This window comes from Canis lupus, chromosome 4 (assembly GCF_003254725.2).
Source record: "Canis lupus dingo isolate Sandy chromosome 4, ASM325472v2, whole genome shotgun sequence".
NCBI classification, from domain to species: domain Eukaryota; kingdom Metazoa; phylum Chordata; class Mammalia; order Carnivora; family Canidae; genus Canis; species Canis lupus.
This window is the reverse complement of record NC_064246.1, coordinates 15,368,927-15,386,984: the sequence shown is the minus strand read 5'-3', so window position 1 is coordinate 15,386,984 and position 18,058 is coordinate 15,368,927. Positions and strand designations below refer to the sequence as shown.

Below are 18,058 nucleotides of genomic sequence, written 5' to 3'. Positions count from 1 at the left end.
TTTGTTTTATTTTTTTAAACTGGGCCGTTCTGAAAGAATATTTTCAGTTGCTACTTTGGAAAACATTAAACAGTTCCTAGGCCTTCCTGAGTTTGTTCAGTTGTAAGTTTGAGGAAGCTGCAGTTAGTAAATTGTGGTTGGCAGATGCTGTAAGCAGGTGACTCAGTAGGTTGAACTCATGATGACTCAACTGTGCAAAAACCATGCTGATAAATAGCTTGAAAGAAAAATTGCCTTCCAAACTTTTGAACTGCCATAAAAAGTTCAAACTATTATTAAAGGTATCAAAAAATATTAACATGTGGCTTTAGAAGGAAATATTTTTCTTCAAGTGGTTTTAAGAGTTTTACTTAATTGTTCTGATTTTTGCTCTGTAGTAGTTCTGAGAGGACCTTACACCAGTGACACTTAGCAAGTTGTAGTTAAAAACGCAGAAATATTGCAAGTTTGCATAAAATTTATGCAAGAGGATACTTCTTTGAAAGGTCAGTTTTAGCTGGGAGATTAGCAGAGAAACCCAAATAAATGGTGGTGGTGGTGGTGGTGGTAGTGGTGATGGTGTTTTAATTTTTTTTTAAGTAATCACTACACCCAGTGTGAGGCTCAAACCCACAACCCTGAAACATAGAAAGTCACATGCTCTACCAACTGAACCAACCAGGCACTCCTTTTAGTTAATATAATAAAAATAATTTAGTTAGCTTTTTAATTTAACATTGTTATAATTGAACAAGTAAAACAAGAGATGTAGTCATTTTCTTATGTTTTGATGTAATAGGACATGTATATTAATAGAGTATATCCCATTATAAAATGTTTTTGATGATTTAATAAATTATATCTGATAAATCATACTTTATGATATCCATTCCAAATCTTAGAATACCATATTCCTGTGAACTGATCTTGATTTAGCAAATAATTTTCTGTATTTAAAATTAAAAAATAATTTGATTCATTGGGTTTCTCACTTTTTGTGATCATGTTACTAATAAGTAAATTTTTGGAAACCCAGCAGACAGTATTCAAAATTTGGATTCTACATGTGAATAGATTGGACTTAGGTTAAGTGAGAGGGGCCTTGATAATAGATAAATTGCTGAATTTGCCTTCCAGCTGTGTGATTAGGGATAAATAACCTAATCTTTGAGTATTTTTCCTCATCTGTAAAATGAAGAGAATGTCAAACGAGAAAAGGAGTTGTTACAATGAACATTTCTAGCTGTTCTTTCAATTATAAAAGATGTTTTAATCGTTTATACTCAACAAGTAAATATGCTTACTCTTAGGTAGATATTTTTTAAAGGCTGAAAATGGATTTGTCCCATAAATCGTATACAGTTACATTGTACCTAAGGATACTACTCATCTAGCATGATTGAAGAGTGGTAATGCCAATAGTCCAGAGTCTTTAAATTTTGCTTGAGTAATGTTTTGAGAGGTAACAGATGTAACTATCATCATACTGTCTTCATTTTGGTTAAATTTGAATTAAGTTGCAAAGCCAATTGCTGAGTTAAATTGCTTTTTCAGGAGTGACTATATAGAGATGAGCTTTGTAAGAGTGAAGGGTAGCTGGCCCAATATACATAAAATAAGTAATCTTTATGAATACTTGGGAACTGAGAAAGTTTGGTTTTTGTGTTCATTATATTGATTTTCTTAAATTGATGTGTTGGCTCAGTACTTTAAAAATAGAATAGATATTCTTGAGCACAATATCTGAAATGCCACATCAAGTTTTTATAATGAATACAAAATATTTATTCTACATGTGTGCTTTTTTTTTTTTAAGATTTATTTATTTATTCATGAGAGACACAGAAAGAGTGAGTGAGTCAGAGACATAGGCAGAGGGAGAAGCAGGCTTCTCACAGGAGCCTGGGTGTGGGACCCAATCCTGGATCCCAGCATCACGACCTGAGCCAAAGGCAGCTGCCCAACCACTGAGCCACCCAGGCGTTCCTACATGTGTGCTTTCTAAATTAACCTTTTTTAAAAAAAGTCATTTATTTGTGTGTTCTTGTTAGTTTTTGTCCTCTGAATGTTCACTATCAAATAATTGTAAAGTGTTTTTCTGTACCACAACCTCTCAGTTGGGGGGGAGGGATTTCCTCTAGCTCCATGAAATTGAATTTTATGACTTAGTATTTATCAAAGATATAGAATTAAAGATTTTTATTTTTATGAATAGTTTTTATAAGACATTCGGTTGAACCATATTTGGTGTATAATCAGTGACTTAATAGAATTGTATTAAACACCCCATTCTTTTTGTAGGCCTTTAACTCTAGTTTTATTTTTTAAAATTTATTTTTTATTATTTTTTTAAGATTTTCATTCATTTCTTCATGAGAGACACAGAGAGACAGAGAGAGGCAGAGACACAGGCAGAGGGAGAAGCAGGCTCCATGCAGGGAGCCCGACGCGGGACCCAATTCCGGGTCTCCAGGATCAGGCCCTTGCCTGAAGGCTGCGCTAAACCACTGAACCACCCAGGCTGCCCCTAACTCTAGTTTTAGTAACAAATTTTAAGTAGCTGTTTTTAAAAGTTTTTTATTTTTAGTAACTGTTGGAAAATTTTCTGTTTTAAAGCATGTAGACTCTTTATTGTGCCTGTGTTATTTTGTCATTCATTCATTTATTTATTTTTTTAGAAGAGTATATATTTGAAATGTAGGGGGATCCCTGGGTGGCTCAGCGGTTTAGTGCCTGCCTTTGGCCCAGGTCGGGATCCTGGAGTCCCGGGATTGAGTCCCACGTCGGACTCCCTGCATGGGGCCTGCTTCTCCCTCTGCCTGTGTCTCTGCCTCTCTCTGTGTGGGTCTCTCATGAATCAATAAAATCTTTAAAAAAAAAAAAAAACTTAAGAAATGTATGCATAGGTATGAATGACCTCATGTTTTACAAAATCTCACACTAAAATAACAGATTTGGGGGAAAATGGTGTTGGTGTAGATTGTTTAAAGCTTATGTAAATTTTTAATGAGGATGAATATGAGCAATAATCCTCTAATAAAGTTAGTTAATAAAGTACTGTAGCTTTAAGAAAAAAGGGGAAGGTTGGTTGATATTAAGAATACGTAGGGAAAAAAAAAAAAAAAAGAATACGTAGGGAAGAATTGAGATTGCTGAGTTAAGGAATCAAAAGCAAAAGAAGATTGGGGCAAGTATAATCAATAATGAATGTCTAAGTCAGCATGTGGTTACATTAAAAACTAAGAGAAGAAAGTGGAATTAGGGCAGCCTGGATGGCTCAGTGGTTTAGCACCGCCTTCAGTCCAGAGTGTGATCCCAGAGACCCGGGATCGAGTCCCATGCCGGGCTCCCTGTGTGGGTGGGGCCTGCTTCTCCCTCTGCCTGTGTCTCTGCCTCTCTCTCTCTCTCTGTGTCTCTATAAATGAATAAATAAAATCTTTTAACAAAAAGTGGAATTAATTGGATGAGTATTGTGACTAGTACTGTGTTCCGCTTTATTTTTGTACTTTGCATTCAACTACTCGTATTAGCGTAAAAAAAAACAGCATTACTTCTGTGTTATACTAACATGTGAACCAACATTACTTCTGTGTTACACTAACATCATTCACCTATTTTTTCCAAGTCTGAAAACTAATTTAAGTTACAGAAATACCTCTTGATTCAGAATAGGATATGTAGTCAAACTACCTTTCAGAAAAGTTTCTCTCCCATAACTAGTGTTTATGTATGCTTTTAATATTTGTCTTGCCAACCTGGTGTCATAAATTTTCTAACTTTTCACAATCTGATCGACCAAAATATTAGAATACATTTAAATTTTGTGATTCCTGAATAATAATGAAAGAGTTTCACATATTTTTTTGGACATACTTCTTTGTCATTAGCCCTTATATCTAATTGGGTCATACTCCTTATGGTGTGTAAGAACTTTTTACATATAAAAGAATGTTTATTTAATTATGATAATTATTTTTCCCAGCTTGGAACTATCAAATTTTATTTTTACCTTTTAAGAAAATACTTCAAATGATACCTTTACGAAATCAACTGATTTGGCCAATAAAATTTTATTGACTTACCAATTACCTGGTTAATAAATTCTAGGCAATTGAAATAAAACAATAAATGAGAAGCATCTCAAGATACTTAGTAAAGGCAAAGAAAAAGACAAAATTTTAAAACAAGATGATATGAAGATAGGGGCATCTTCAAGACTATGAAAGAGCATCAGGGACGTAGCAAATAATTGTCCAAAGTTAACCTTTCAGAAAAGATACACTTAAGTTTTTTTTTTCTTGTAATTTTTTTGGTAAAGATTTTATTCATTTATTCATGAGAGGCAGGCAGAGAGACACAGGCAGAGGGAGAAGCAGGTTCCATGTGGGGAGCCCAATGTGGGACTCAACTCCCAGGACTCCAGGATCACGCCCTGAACCAAAGGCAGGCGCTAAACTGCTGAGCCACCTAGGGATCCCCTTGTTCTTTGAAATTAGTTTCTAATTTCATTCACATATGCTCTTTATTAAAAAAAAAAATTAAAGAAGGAAGGTGGTATTTAATCATAACTCTGCGGGCAGCCCCGGTGGCTCAGTGGTTTAGCGCTGCCTTCAGCCCAGGGCATGATTCTGGAGACCCGGGATCGAGTCCCACGTCCGGCTCCCTGCATGGAGCCTGCTTCTCCCTCTGCCTGTGTTTCTGCCTCTCTCTCTCTCTGTTTCTCATGAATAAATGAATAAACATTTTTATTAAAAAATAACAATAGTCATAACTGCCACTGAGGCATAACTACCATTTTTGACACGTCTTTCTAGGCCCAAGCCTTTATGTGTCGAGGGAATTATTTTATTTAGAACCTATTTTTGCATGTTTTAGAGTTGGAGGTGGTGGAGAGGTAAGGGAAGCAAGAGGATCTTAAAGCTCATCTCTGATGTGGAGCTGGAAGCATAACTCAGTCTCAAGACCGTGACTGAGATCATGACCTGAGCTGAAACCGAGAGTCAGATGCTCAGCTAGTCAGTTGAGCCACCCAGGTCCCCCAGTATTTTTAAAGCTTTATCCATTTACCTAAGTGGATTTTCTTTGGGGAAATATTTTAATTCCAGATATAAATTCAGACCAATATGATAGAAAATTATGTTAAAATACTTATATTTTCATGAATTTTGTTTCCCTGGCATGTTTATTGTTATTTGAGATTTGTCCTTTGGTTAGACATGAATTCTAAAGCTTGGTTCTATTTTATTTAGTCTATTTTTATCAATACTAATCTTATAAGCAATGTTTTTGTCAGTAATTATAGTCTTATACCCAGAGAAATATATTTGACAAATAACATAAGTTATCATTATGCTGTGAAGAGTTTGAAAAAACAGGAATGCTCAGCAGTCAGTAGAGCCTGCAATTCTTGTTCTTGGGATCATGAGTTTGAGCTCCACATTGAGTGTAGAGTTTACTAAAGAAAAAAATTTAAAAATCAGAAAAAAGATAAACCATAATGCTCAGTTTAGTATGTTTAGTTTATACAAATAAACTATACCCATTTATTACTATAAGGAGTTAACTCTACTATAAAAAGCTAAAACTATGGCAATCTTTTCTGAGTTGTGTTTTGTTTTTTCTTTTGTATTGATAATTTTTGGTGAAAGCCCTCAGGCCAAAGTCAGTTTTGCAAATCAGAATGTGTCAAAATTCGTTAATGAAAGAAATTACTTAAAATGTTCAGTGGAAGTAAAGATCACTGTAGTTAGAACCTTTCTCTCACTTTAAAAGACATTTACAGTGATATTTGAGTTCCTCAGAATTGTGAATTGCCAGATTTTTGAACAGAGGAAATATTTTTTTAAATTAACTTTAAAATTCATTCAGTGATGGAAGTATATGTAATGAAAATAATATTGGAATGTTGCTTCACATTATCATATTTCAGTTGCTACAAATTTGGGAAGTCCTGGGGATCCCTGGGTGGCTCAGCAGTTTCACACCTGCCTTTGGCCCCAGGATGTGATCCTGGAGTCCCCATCAAGTCCCATGTCAGGCTCCCTGCATGGAGCCTGCTTCTCCTCTGTCTGTGTCTCTGCCTTTCTCTCTCTCTGTCTCTCATGAATAAATAAATAAAATCTTAAAAAAAAAAAAAAATTGGGGAAGTCATTAAGACCAGAGAAACAAAGAACTGTAACTATACATGAAATTTAAAAACCTTGAAACTTTAAAAATTTAGAATCTTTTCACTGTTTTGTAATTTCTCACAGTATATACTACTCTTAAATTAATTTTACCATTTCCGTTTTAGTTAATAATGAAGTAAGTAATGACAAATAGTACCAAATGGAGGTTTCAAGGGGGGATTCCTAATACTTGGATTGATTTATAATGACTGGTTGCTTACAGTTGAAAAAGCTTCAAGGTAGATTTTTGAGGATGATTCTTTACCCCCCCATTCCCCCCTTCCTCCCTTCTCTCTGTTAAAACTCTGGGATTAGTCTACAAACAGGATTTTATAGGTAATGGTAAATTATGTTACCCTTCAGAGGGCCACATATAGTTGTTGTATTTTTTTTTTTTAACATTCACTCGATAAAATTGCTTTTCTGAAACTAGGAGCCATGAGATATATATGGTAAATATAGGCGTACATAGGAGATATTGCTGGTTCAGTTCCAGACCACTGCAATAAACCAAATACTGCAATAAAGTGAGTCAAATGATTTTTGTGGTTTCCCAGTGCATATAAAAGTTATGTTTACACTATACTGTAGTCTATTAAGTGTGTAATAGCATTATGTCTTTTAAAAAAGCCAGTGTACATATAGCTTAATTAAAAAATACTTTATTGCTAAAAAATGCTAGCTGTCATGTTAGCTTTCACCCAGTTGTAATTTTTTTGGTGGCTGCTGACTGAGCACAATGGTATTTGAAGGTTTTTGGTGGCTGTGGCAATTTCTTAAAAGAAGACAACAATGACTTACCATATTGATTGACTCTGTTTCATGACTAATTTCTTTGTAGCTGCAACACTATTGAATAGCATTTTACCCACAGTAAAACTTTCCAAATTGGAGTAAATTCTCTCAATTGGAGTAAGTCCTGATGCTGCTTTATCAACTGAATTTATGTAATATTATAAATCCTTTGTTGTCAACAGTATTCATCAGAGCATCTTCACCAGGAGTAGATTCCATCTCAAGAAGCCACTTTCTTTGTTCATCCATAAGCAGCAACTCCTCATCCTTTCAAGTTCTATCATAAAATTGCAGCAGTTCAGTCCCATTTCCAGGCCCCACTTCTAATTCTAGTCCTCTTAATATTTCTACCACACTTGCAGTTACTTCCTCTCCTGAAATCTTGAACTCCTAAAAGTTGTCCATAAGGGTTAGAGTCAACTTCTTTTAAATTCTTATGGATGTTGATATTTTGACCTCTTGTCATAAATTACAGATATTCTTAATGACACCTAACGTGGTGAATCCTTTCCAGAAGGTTTTCCATTTACTTCATCAGAGAAATTACTATCTATGGCAGCTATAGCCGTACAAGATGCATATTTCTTAAATAAGACTTGAAAGTTGAATTACTCCTTGATCTATGCGTTGTAGGATAGACGTTGTGTTAGCAAGCATGAAAACTACATTAATGTACATCTCTATCAGAGCTCTTGTATAACCACGTGCATTATCAATGAGCAGTAATATTTTGAAAGGAATCTTTTTTTCTGAGCTGTAGATTTCAACAGTGGGCTTAAAATAACAGTAAACCATGTTGTAAACAGATCTGCTGTCATCTAGGCTTTGTTCCATTTATAGAGCATAAGCACAGTAGATTTAGCATAGTTTCTAAGGACCCTACGATTTTCAGAATGACAAATGAGCATTGGCTTTAATTTAAAGTCACCAGCTGCATTAGCCTCTAGCAAGAGTGGCAGTCTGTTCTAGGAACCTTTGAAGTCAGGCGTTGACTTCTCTCTAGCTATGAAAGCTCTTAGATGGCGTCTCCAGTAGAAGGCCAGTTTCACCTACATTGAAAATCTGTTGTTTATTGTAGCCACCTTCGTTAGTTATCTAAGCTAGATCTTCTAGATAACTTGCTGCAGTTTCTATATCAGCACTTGTTTCACTTGCAGTTCTATGTTATAGAGATGGCTTTTTCCCTTAAAGCTTATTTACCAACCTCTGCTAGCTTCAGATTTTACTTCTGCAGCTTTCTCACCTTTCTCTCGGCCTTCATGGAATTGAGGAGAGTTAGGACCCTGTCCTTGGATAAGGCTTTGGTTTAAGGGAATGCTGTGGCTGGTTTGATCTTCTATCTAGACCATTTTGCTATCTATTTTGCTTTCTTACCATTCCTGTGTTCTTTGGAGTAGCACTTTTAATTTCCTTCAAGAACTTTTCCTTTGCATTCACAACTTGATTAACTGTTGGGCATAAGAAACCTACCTTTTGGCCTGTCTTGGTTTTTGGCATGCCTTCCTCACTAAGCTTAATCGTTTCTAGCTTTGGTTTTAAAGTGAGGGATGATTGACATCTTTTCACCTGAAGCCTTAGAAGCCATGGTAGGGGTAAATTGGCATGATTTCAGTATTGTATTTTAGGAAATCGGGAGGCCAGAGGAGAAGGAATGAGACTGAGAATGGCTGCTTTGGTAGAACTGTCAGAACATACACATTTATCAATTGCATTTGCTACCATATAGGAGTGTGTGGTTCGTGGTGCCATAAAACAGACTAGTGATATCAGAGATCACTGATCACAGATCACCATAACAAATACAATAATAATGAAAAACTTAGAAATAATGTAAGAATTACCAAAGTGTAATAGACACGAAATGAACAAATGCTTTTGGAGAAATGGCACCAATATAGACTTAGTCGAGTCCCAGCTGCCACAAATCTTCAATTTCTAAAAAAAAAGAAATATCTGTGAAGCAAAATAAAATGAGGCATGCAAGTAAAATGATTTAAAAAGATTGGTAGGTTATTTTACTCAGGACAAGGTCAGAAAGGGGGTATTCTAGAAGGCTGATTTATTTTAATGTATGTTGTAATATATTGACAAGATTGTTAAGACTATGGCAAAAAGACTTTAGAAGGAACAGTATAAAAATAAGCTCATAAGTAGAAAACAAGAGTATTTTTTGTTTTATGTGCTTGTAATCCATAAAATAGTCCCCACTTTTGGATTCAGTGCTGACCTCTGGCTTACTCACTGATTTCTACAACTAGTCAGTGTCTTTGATTGTGTTTGGCAAGAATTTCCCAAGGCCACCCAAGCTATTTGCAACAGGTCATTGCTTCTAAAGCTTGCTTTTTTAGAAATGTGGATTAATTTCCATTGAAGTCAGTTTTGTTCTCTAAAAAAAGAAATACAAATTAAGGATGAAGGTTGAGTGAATTGTATATACCAGCTTATTTCTGATTAGGGTACGTTGAGGTCTTGCATAGCATTTTTTTTTTTTAGTGTGCTATATAAAGTCTCCAACACTATTGACTCAAAAATATTAATGTATTTGTAAACAGGGAATCAAGTAGTTCATAAATAATAATTTAAGATTCTGCCTAAAACTTAAAATTTTAGTAATAATAATCACATCAACTTCAGGTTTTATCATATAATGTGTTGTAAAGAGTCAAGTCACCAGAATTGATTCACGATTATATTTTAGAAACATTTTATTTATTTTATTTTTTTATTTTTTTAAAGATTTTTTATTCATGAGAGACACAGAGAGAGAGAGAGAGGCAGAGACACAGGCAGAGGGAGAAGCAGGCTCCATGCAGGGAGCCTGACGCGGAACTCGATCCCGGGTCTCCAGGATCATGCCCTGGGACAAAGGCAGGCGCCAAACCACTAAGCCATCCAGGGATCCCCTAGAAACGTTTTAGACATAACATAGCATTACTTTTATGTAACATAAAATACCAGGTAAAAGTATTTGAAAACTGTTGATCATTTCTCCCAAGAGTATATAGAGACAATTATGTGGCAAGATGTGGTAACATCTTTTTCTTTTAAACCCTAATTGTTTTCTTTTTTTTTTTTTTTTTAATTTTTATTTATTTATGATAGTCACAGAGAGAGAGAGAGAGAGAGAGGCAGAGACATAGGCAGAGGGAGAAACAGGCTCCATGCACCGGGAGCCCGATGTGGGATTCGATCCCGGGTCTCCAGGATCACGCCCTGGGCCAAAGGCAGGAGCCAGACCACTGCGCCACCCAGGGATCCCCCTAATTGTTTTCTTTTTCCGAGTCATATAGTTAGGTTTTGGAGGATATAGAGAAACAAAGAATTATTATATAGGGATGGAGATAGATAGATAGATAGATAGATAGATGATAGATAGAACCATCTATTTTCATATAATGTGTGTGTGTGTGTGAGAGAGAGAATCTCCATCCCTATCTGGGTTCTCCCCTCCCCTGTTTTTGTTTTGTTGTTTGCAGTATCTGTGTTCCTTAGGAGACCATATAAATGAGATTAATCTCCCCATACAGGCATGCCTGGGCAGCTCAGTGGTCGAGCGTCTGCCTTTGGCTCAGGTTGTGATCCTGGGGTCCGGGATCGAGTTCCGCATAAGGCTCCCTGCATGGAGCCTGCTTCTCCCTCCGCCTGTGTCTCCGCCTCTTTCTGTGTGTGTCTCATGGATAAATAAATTTAAAAAGTAAAATCTTTTAAAAAATAATCATAATCTCCCCCATACAGAATTAAATTACCTTCTCATGAAGAAAACATTCATTTTTCCATCTTAACTTCTAACTAGAGATTTTTAAAATGCATATCTCATATACTTATAAACCTGTGAACTACCATTGTGAATATAACTCAAGTTTCAGTTGTGTTTACATTTCTTATTTTATAGAAAGGACAAGACATTTGGCTTCAGGATCCTATAGAATTTATAGAACCTTTTGGATATTAGATAATTTGTTATTTTGTTAAGTTCTTATGATTAAGTGATGATGCTGTGAAAATGATGGAACTGAAAACAAAAAATGTGGGAGAAAGCTATGGTGGTGTTTTCATTTTATGCATAGACAAAATTAAAATAATTCGCCCATTGACCTGCTGGGTATTGCCTTAAGTGACTTCAAATTATCGGTTACCTTTAGGCCAAAATGTCTGATAAAAATAGTTATAGAAAAGTTACTTTTAGAGAAAAAACATAATGCGCCAAAATAGTTCTAATTTTCGTTAAGCTGTTGACTGAAATTGGCTTGTTTGAATCAATGTGAGTTAAAGACCATTTATCACTTTTAAAATTTTTGTTTCTAAATAAAAATAAAACTAATGTGAGAATATTGCTTAAAAATATACATTTAAAAACTATAAAATATTAAAATGTTTTCCCTTATACAACAGAATCATTTTTTAGCCAATAAAAACTACATCTGAACGTCATTTAAACTTTCTGAACATCAGTCCTATTTCCAGAACTATTTGCTGATTAATAGTCTTAAGAAGTTAATAGAAATTAAATTTTTTCCCACATAGTTTCACACTTAAATAATTTAGCCAGAATGAGTGTGTATCACATTATTTCCTTGATTATGTGAATGAGGAAAGAATTGTATGGATAATAGAAAACGTTAGCCCATTTTCTCTTCTGCCATTTGAATCTTTATGTTTTTGAAAGAGAAATTCTTTTTTGTTGTTGTTTATTTAAAAGATTTTATTTATTTATTCATGAGAGAGAGAGAGGCAGAGACATAGGGAGAGAGAGAAGCAGGTTCCATGCACGGAGCCTGATGCGAGACTCGATCCCCCAGGATCACACCCTAAGCGGAAGGCCAGCACTCAACTGCTGAGCCACCCAGGCATCCCTATATTTTTGGGGTTTTTTTTTTTGAGGGGGGGGTGTAAATTGTAGTCTGAATTCAAGGCTTCTGAGTTAACCAGAATCAACCAAGAATTATAAAAACATGTAACACCCAAGACTTAATTATGTATTGATTTTGATTAGTAAAGTTTTTAAATAGTTTTTAAATAGTTTTTAAATAGGTATATCTTAACATTATATATGTAGAGAAGTTTAAAAATTAATCTCTGGTGTTCTTAATAAATCCGATATGAGATCTTAGAAGCATAGCATTAATATTAGAACACTATCTTTAGGAAAATTATCATTTTTCAATGCGTGTACCTATTTTTACCCTCCGACAAAGTTCACAGATGTGGATGGTACCAATCTTTGTATTCGATAAGTATAATTCTCATTCACCTAAGAGAATAAATCTTATCTTTCAAAGTGAGTGATTTTTCTCCTCCAAAACCAGATACATTATTATATTTGGAAGGCCTAATATGGTAGAGGAATATATCCAGGGAAACTCGTTTATTTGTGAAAGTCTTAAAAAATGATTTGTCTCAGTATTTTTTTTCTTTAATTATTAACGAAAAGGATTTGGTCATTGAGTTATTTTCCCTTGCTCATGAATAGATTTCTATATTCATGAATATAGGAATATATATGTGTGTGTGTGTGTGTGTATACACATGCCACGTGTGTGTGTGTGTGTGTGTATAAAATGCAGCAATTTATGGAAATAGATTTGCAATTTGCCATCAAATTGCCTCTACTGAAAGTTTCTAATCTTGCTTTGTATCAGTAATTTATCCGTTCTTATTTTAAATCGTGGGTAGGCAGACTACCATCATGGGCCAAATCCATCCTGCCTCCTGTTTCTGTAAGGCCTTTTTTTTTTTTTTCCCCCAGATTCTGGTAAAACATTTAGGCCTTTTACATTTTTAAAAAGAAAAAGTCACAAGAAGAATAATATGTCATGACACCTGAACATCCTGTGAAATTCAATTTCATAGAATGAAAATAAATTATTAGAACACAGCCATGCTATTTCATTTATGTATTGTTTATGGTATTGTTCAGCTTGTACTACTACAATAGCAGAGTTGAGTACTTGCTGTAGCAGTTAGTATGACCCTCAAAGCCTGACTTATTTATTCTTTGGCCCTTTGTAAGAAAAGTTGGCAAACTTTTTTCTTAACCCTTCGTTTAAATCATTAAAAGACATGGAAGCTCTCATTGGTAGATTTAATTAAACTGCAGATGGTTTAGACATCTGCTTTTTGAAGATCTTTGTAGTGGTCTCAGACTAAGTAGGTTTCTTGTTCCAGTAAATCCTTTCTAACAAAGTGGATTCTTCTGTAAGTTATACAAGAATTGCTATGATAGCAGTGGGTATCACTCTTGACCTACATGGACTTAACATTCATGTTTTTAACTGTTGGCTAGCAACCCCAGGGATCTAAGGACAAGCAATCATTTATAGTTTTGCTGAAGCATGAATTTAAATTATAACTGTGGGAAAATGGCGTGGCAATGCATGTTTAATTACCTAACCTGACATTCAAGATACAAGTAGTTACTTTATATACTCTTAATAAAATGCAGTCAAATGTGATTTTTTTTTTAATGGAGAAATTTATGTAATGTGATGAGATTTAAGAGGTCACCACAAAGGTCAAGGATTTTATTGCAGGGAGAAAAATCATTCCTTAGCTACATATTATCAGTATTCGATTAAAAGCATGTATTAGGTCATTGTGTATTAGAAATTGTCCAAAACAGGGATCCCTGGGTGGCTCAGTGGTTTGGCCCCTTCCTTTGGCCCAGGGTGCGATCCTGGAGTCCCGGATCGAGTCCCGCGTCGGACTCCCTGTATTGAGCCTGCTTCTCCCTCCGCCTGTGTCTCTGCCTCTCTCTCTCTATCATAAATAAATAAATAAATCTTAAAAAAAAAAAAGAAATTGTCCAAAAGGAGAGAAACTTGGTCTTGTCATACTTCTTGCATTCTAAAATGAAAGTGCTATCCTAGACATCAGGTAGGACTTCAGAGCAAATCTCTGAGAGTTACTAAGCCAGTCAGTTCAGTCATCTATCTAGAAACCTAACAGCTGGTATATTATTCTCTAATTCAGGCTACTGTCAGCTATTCTGTCAGTAGTTATATACAGAATATATGTGACATAAAGAAAATATTTGTTGAACCAGTATGAAGCACTTTGTCATGGTAAGACAGAGTTCCCTTATTATCTTAGAAAATTTGTTACGTATATTATGAACAGTCATAATATTCCTCTCATTAAACCTAGTCAGGGATATCTGAATATCTTCATGCTGTAATCTTATTTTTTATACTAATGTGATTGTTATTTTTTTCTTTTGAACTGGAATGAAGTAGAGAATCGCTTAAAAAATAAGGTTAGTACAATAGTCTTACTGTCAGAATACAGATTCTAACCTGATTTTGACTTTCATATTTTGAGAAATGCTTTTTTTAAAAAAAGATTCATATTCTTTCTACATATGAAAAAAAAACTTTATTCTCTCAAATAGTGGTTTAGGGCAGTGTTTACCTAGAAATAAGCAATTGAGAATTTGTAGGTCATGACGAAGTCATATTGCAAAAGAGATTGTATTCTCTTTGATGCTGTCTGATTATAAGATTGCATGAGTTTATCCTAAATTTCCCCTCTTAAATAAGTGTTAGATGGTTGCTATATATGGAATTTTACATAACTAATGTGAGGGGTTACAGCAATATAACTTCGACCTGACGTTCGGTTCTTCACTTTTGACCCATTCTGACTTCATAAGATAGTTTTTTTTACTTTTGCTGCCTTTTACTTCTTACATATAATTTGAAGAAATGTGTCAAATTTTGAAAAGCAGTTATAGTAAACAATCTAATTCATTCCTTTTTGGGATACCTGGTTGAGCGCCTGCCTTTGGCTCTCAGGGTATGGTATGATCCAGGGCCACAGGGAACTCGTGTCCCACATCGGGCTCTCTGCATGGAGCCTGCTTCTCCCTCTGCCTGTGTCTCTACCTCTCTCTCTGTGTCTCTTATGAATAAATAAATAAAATCTTTTTTAAAAAAGGTCATTCCTTTTCATTGTAACTACTTCAGAGGAGAATGAGAAAGGAGCCTGAGCTCTCAGAGTTATAGAACTAGGTTCAAATGCTAAGGTCTCTCTATCTACATCCTAATGATATAGCCATGCACCTCCCTGGGTATAACATGTAAAAAGGGCATAATAATTTAGGCATTAGAAAAGTGTTACAAAAATTGTCTTGTACAGAAAGCATCTACCACGGTATCTGCCATAATAAACATGAGCAATCATGTTAGCTGTTCTTATGTACATTAAGGTGCCCCACTAGTGTTCAGTTAGAGTTAACTTCTATCTTTGTAAAAGGAGAAACAGCACACAAGTGAACAATAAAGGTAGTCCAAAACTTCACTTAATTATTTAGAGCTTTTCTGTGCTTTCTACATAAGCTTCTAGTAAAGCAAATCTTGCTTACCTGATTTTTTTCCCATTAGTCATTTGCTGGAAGTTACAATTCACAGAATAATACATAGCATAGAATTTATGAAGGAGAAGAGATTCACAGAGGGTGCTGTTGCTTCACTGTCTGGGTGATTTGTTTTGGGGAAATTGAAGAAATACATATTATTTCACTTCATGTAAAAATTATGTGTATAGGTAACTTAATTATTGAAAAATTACTGTGTAGTTGATTTTTTAAAAATCTGACTCAAAGCACAACTGAAGTTAATCATAGTCTGAAAGATAGTGAATATTCATATTAATAATCTGTATTAATTACAGATCCTTAGTTTCGCTCCTCTGTGAGTTTGCCTTGTAGCCTTGTATCTGAGTTTTAGCACGTTCACAAAATTGTTCAATAAATAGAAAACAAAAAAACCTCACCTTATTTGGCTACCTTGTAGCAAATTTTTTTTTTTTTTTTTTTTTTTTTATTCATGAGAGACAGAAAGAGTCAGAGACCCAGGCAGAGGGAGAAGCAGGCTCCATATAGGGAGCCCGATGCGGCACTTGTCCTGGAACCGCGGGATCACGCCCTGAGCTGAAGGCAGACGCTCAATCGCTGAGCCACCCAGGCGTCCCACCTTGTAGCAATTCTTAGAAGATTTGATTACTTAATCCTTTAAAATGGGGAATGATGACTACCAGAAATACACCTACAGGAACACCTGGGTGTCCACAATTTCAAGGTTGTGGATCCCACTTAGCATGGAGCCTGCTTGAGATTTTCTCTCTCTCCATCTTCCTAGGTCCCTCTTCCATATTTTCTCACATGCTCTCTCTGAAATAATTTTTTTTCTAAAAAAGAAATAACATATAACTTACAGAGCAAAGTTCTTTAGCAACATGACTATCATAACCAGACAGTTTGTTGGGATAATTTTCTTGAGTTTTAATTGATTTAGTAATATATGTCATCCAATACCATGGATAATTCAGAATTGGATGTCTTAAGAAAACTAGTTTCAGTTATTTTTTAAAAGTCTCACTATGAAAATGTATTCATTAAGATGAAAAGAGTCAGATATTAGTAACTGCTTTATAGATGAGGAAATTGATATGTAGAAATTTGAACTTCTATAAGGTCCTTTCAGTAACTAGGTTCAAATCAGTTTTCTTTTTTTTTTTTTTAAGATCTTATTTATTTGAGCTAGAGACAGAGAAGGAGTAGTGGAGAGGGGCAGAGAGAAAGGGAGGAGCCCATTCCACACTGAGCAGGGAGCTCAGCTGATGGCTCATCCCAGGACCCTGGGATTGCGACTTCAGCTGAAGACAGATGCCTAACCAGCAGAGCCACTGAATTTATCAATTTTTAATGGTATGCTTCTCTAAGTAGAAAATGAATGGGTTCGGGCCCCTGGATGGCTCATTCTGAGGAGCCTGTGACTCTTAATCTCCGGGTTGTTGAGTTCAAGGCCCATGTTGGGTGTAGGGATTGCTTAAAAATAAAAATCTTAAAAAAGAAAAATTAATGGGTCATTGTTGAGGAAGTATATGTTTAATGATCTTGGAAATATAGCCCATAGATAAGTTATATCTTAACTTTCTACATAAATATAAATATTGAACAGTTTTTTATTCCAATAGGGGTTTTGTTTTTGTTTTTTTGTAGGTAAACTCTATGCTCAATGTGGGGCTGGACTTCTCACCCCAAGATCAAGCATCACTTGTTCTACCAACTGAGCAGCCAGGCACCCCTAATAGTTTTTAACTGTAAAATTTAATACAGGAAACTAGTTTTATAGAGCATACCTGTACCTGTCTACAAAGTATTATCAGTGCTGCTTTAATAGCAATTAAACCCTTCCACCTCAAAGTATAAAAGCTTGGGAGAAATACAAACTTGGTATAAGTCACCACTGACGCCCACATGATTGTGTGGTTTTCTAGACAAATGCCCATCTTTTTGCTACTTAAATGTCTAGAATAGGAGAAGAGTGGTTGTGATAAAAGTGGGGTTTTGGCCTAGAGAAGAAACAAAACAACTACAGAAACAAAACCAGAATGTAAATGTTTGAAGGACTGTAGGGTAGGAGCCTGATTAGACTTGTGTTTGCTTGACTTCAAGGAGTTGAACTTGGATCTGTGTGTGGAAGGTAAAGTAAGAGATTTTAAAAGAATTTGATAGCTTTCAGAGTTGTCTGAAAATGGTAATGGTTTTCCTTGGGAAATAGAATGTTTTCCTGTGTTTCATCTCATAGACTAGACTGTTACCTGGTGTGCATCAAGAGGCTTATAGTCTAAACTTTCCATTGTATTTTCTGTTCCTAAGATGAAGAGGTTAACGAAGTGTGCAGTGCATTCATTATTAAAGGGGTGTGGAGAAAGGGATTCTAGAAAGTTTCTTTACGAAAAAGAATGTCATACACATTTTTCCCCCAAATAACAGATTTTACCTACTTTTTGTGTGATACTTTCCACTCTAAGTATTTCCTTCTGTAACATAGCATTTCTTTATATTTTCCAAGGAATATAATTGATAACTTTGAAGTCCTTTATTCCTCTTGGTGTTCACTAGGCATAAATGAAGTATCGGAGTCTTTACCACACTGTTATTGCAAAATACATAATGGTCCTGTAAAGTAGTAGTGAGGTAAGAAGAAAAAGCTTAATTTAGGTAAACTTTAGAGTAGAAGAGTGAAGTATGACTTACATCATTAGAGGTCCTTCTTTGTACTCTTCAGCCACTTTTTTGACTTTTCCAAATTGCCACATTATTTTTACTCACCAGA

The 18,058-nt window shown here is 35.2% G+C and overlaps 1 protein-coding gene across 6 annotated transcripts in view; it reads left to right on the top strand.

The window, feature by feature from the left end:
• Window positions 1-18,058, top strand: part of JMJD1C (jumonji domain containing 1C) — a 330,895-nt gene that overhangs the window by 257,461 nt on the left and 55,376 nt on the right. The window lies entirely within an intron of this gene.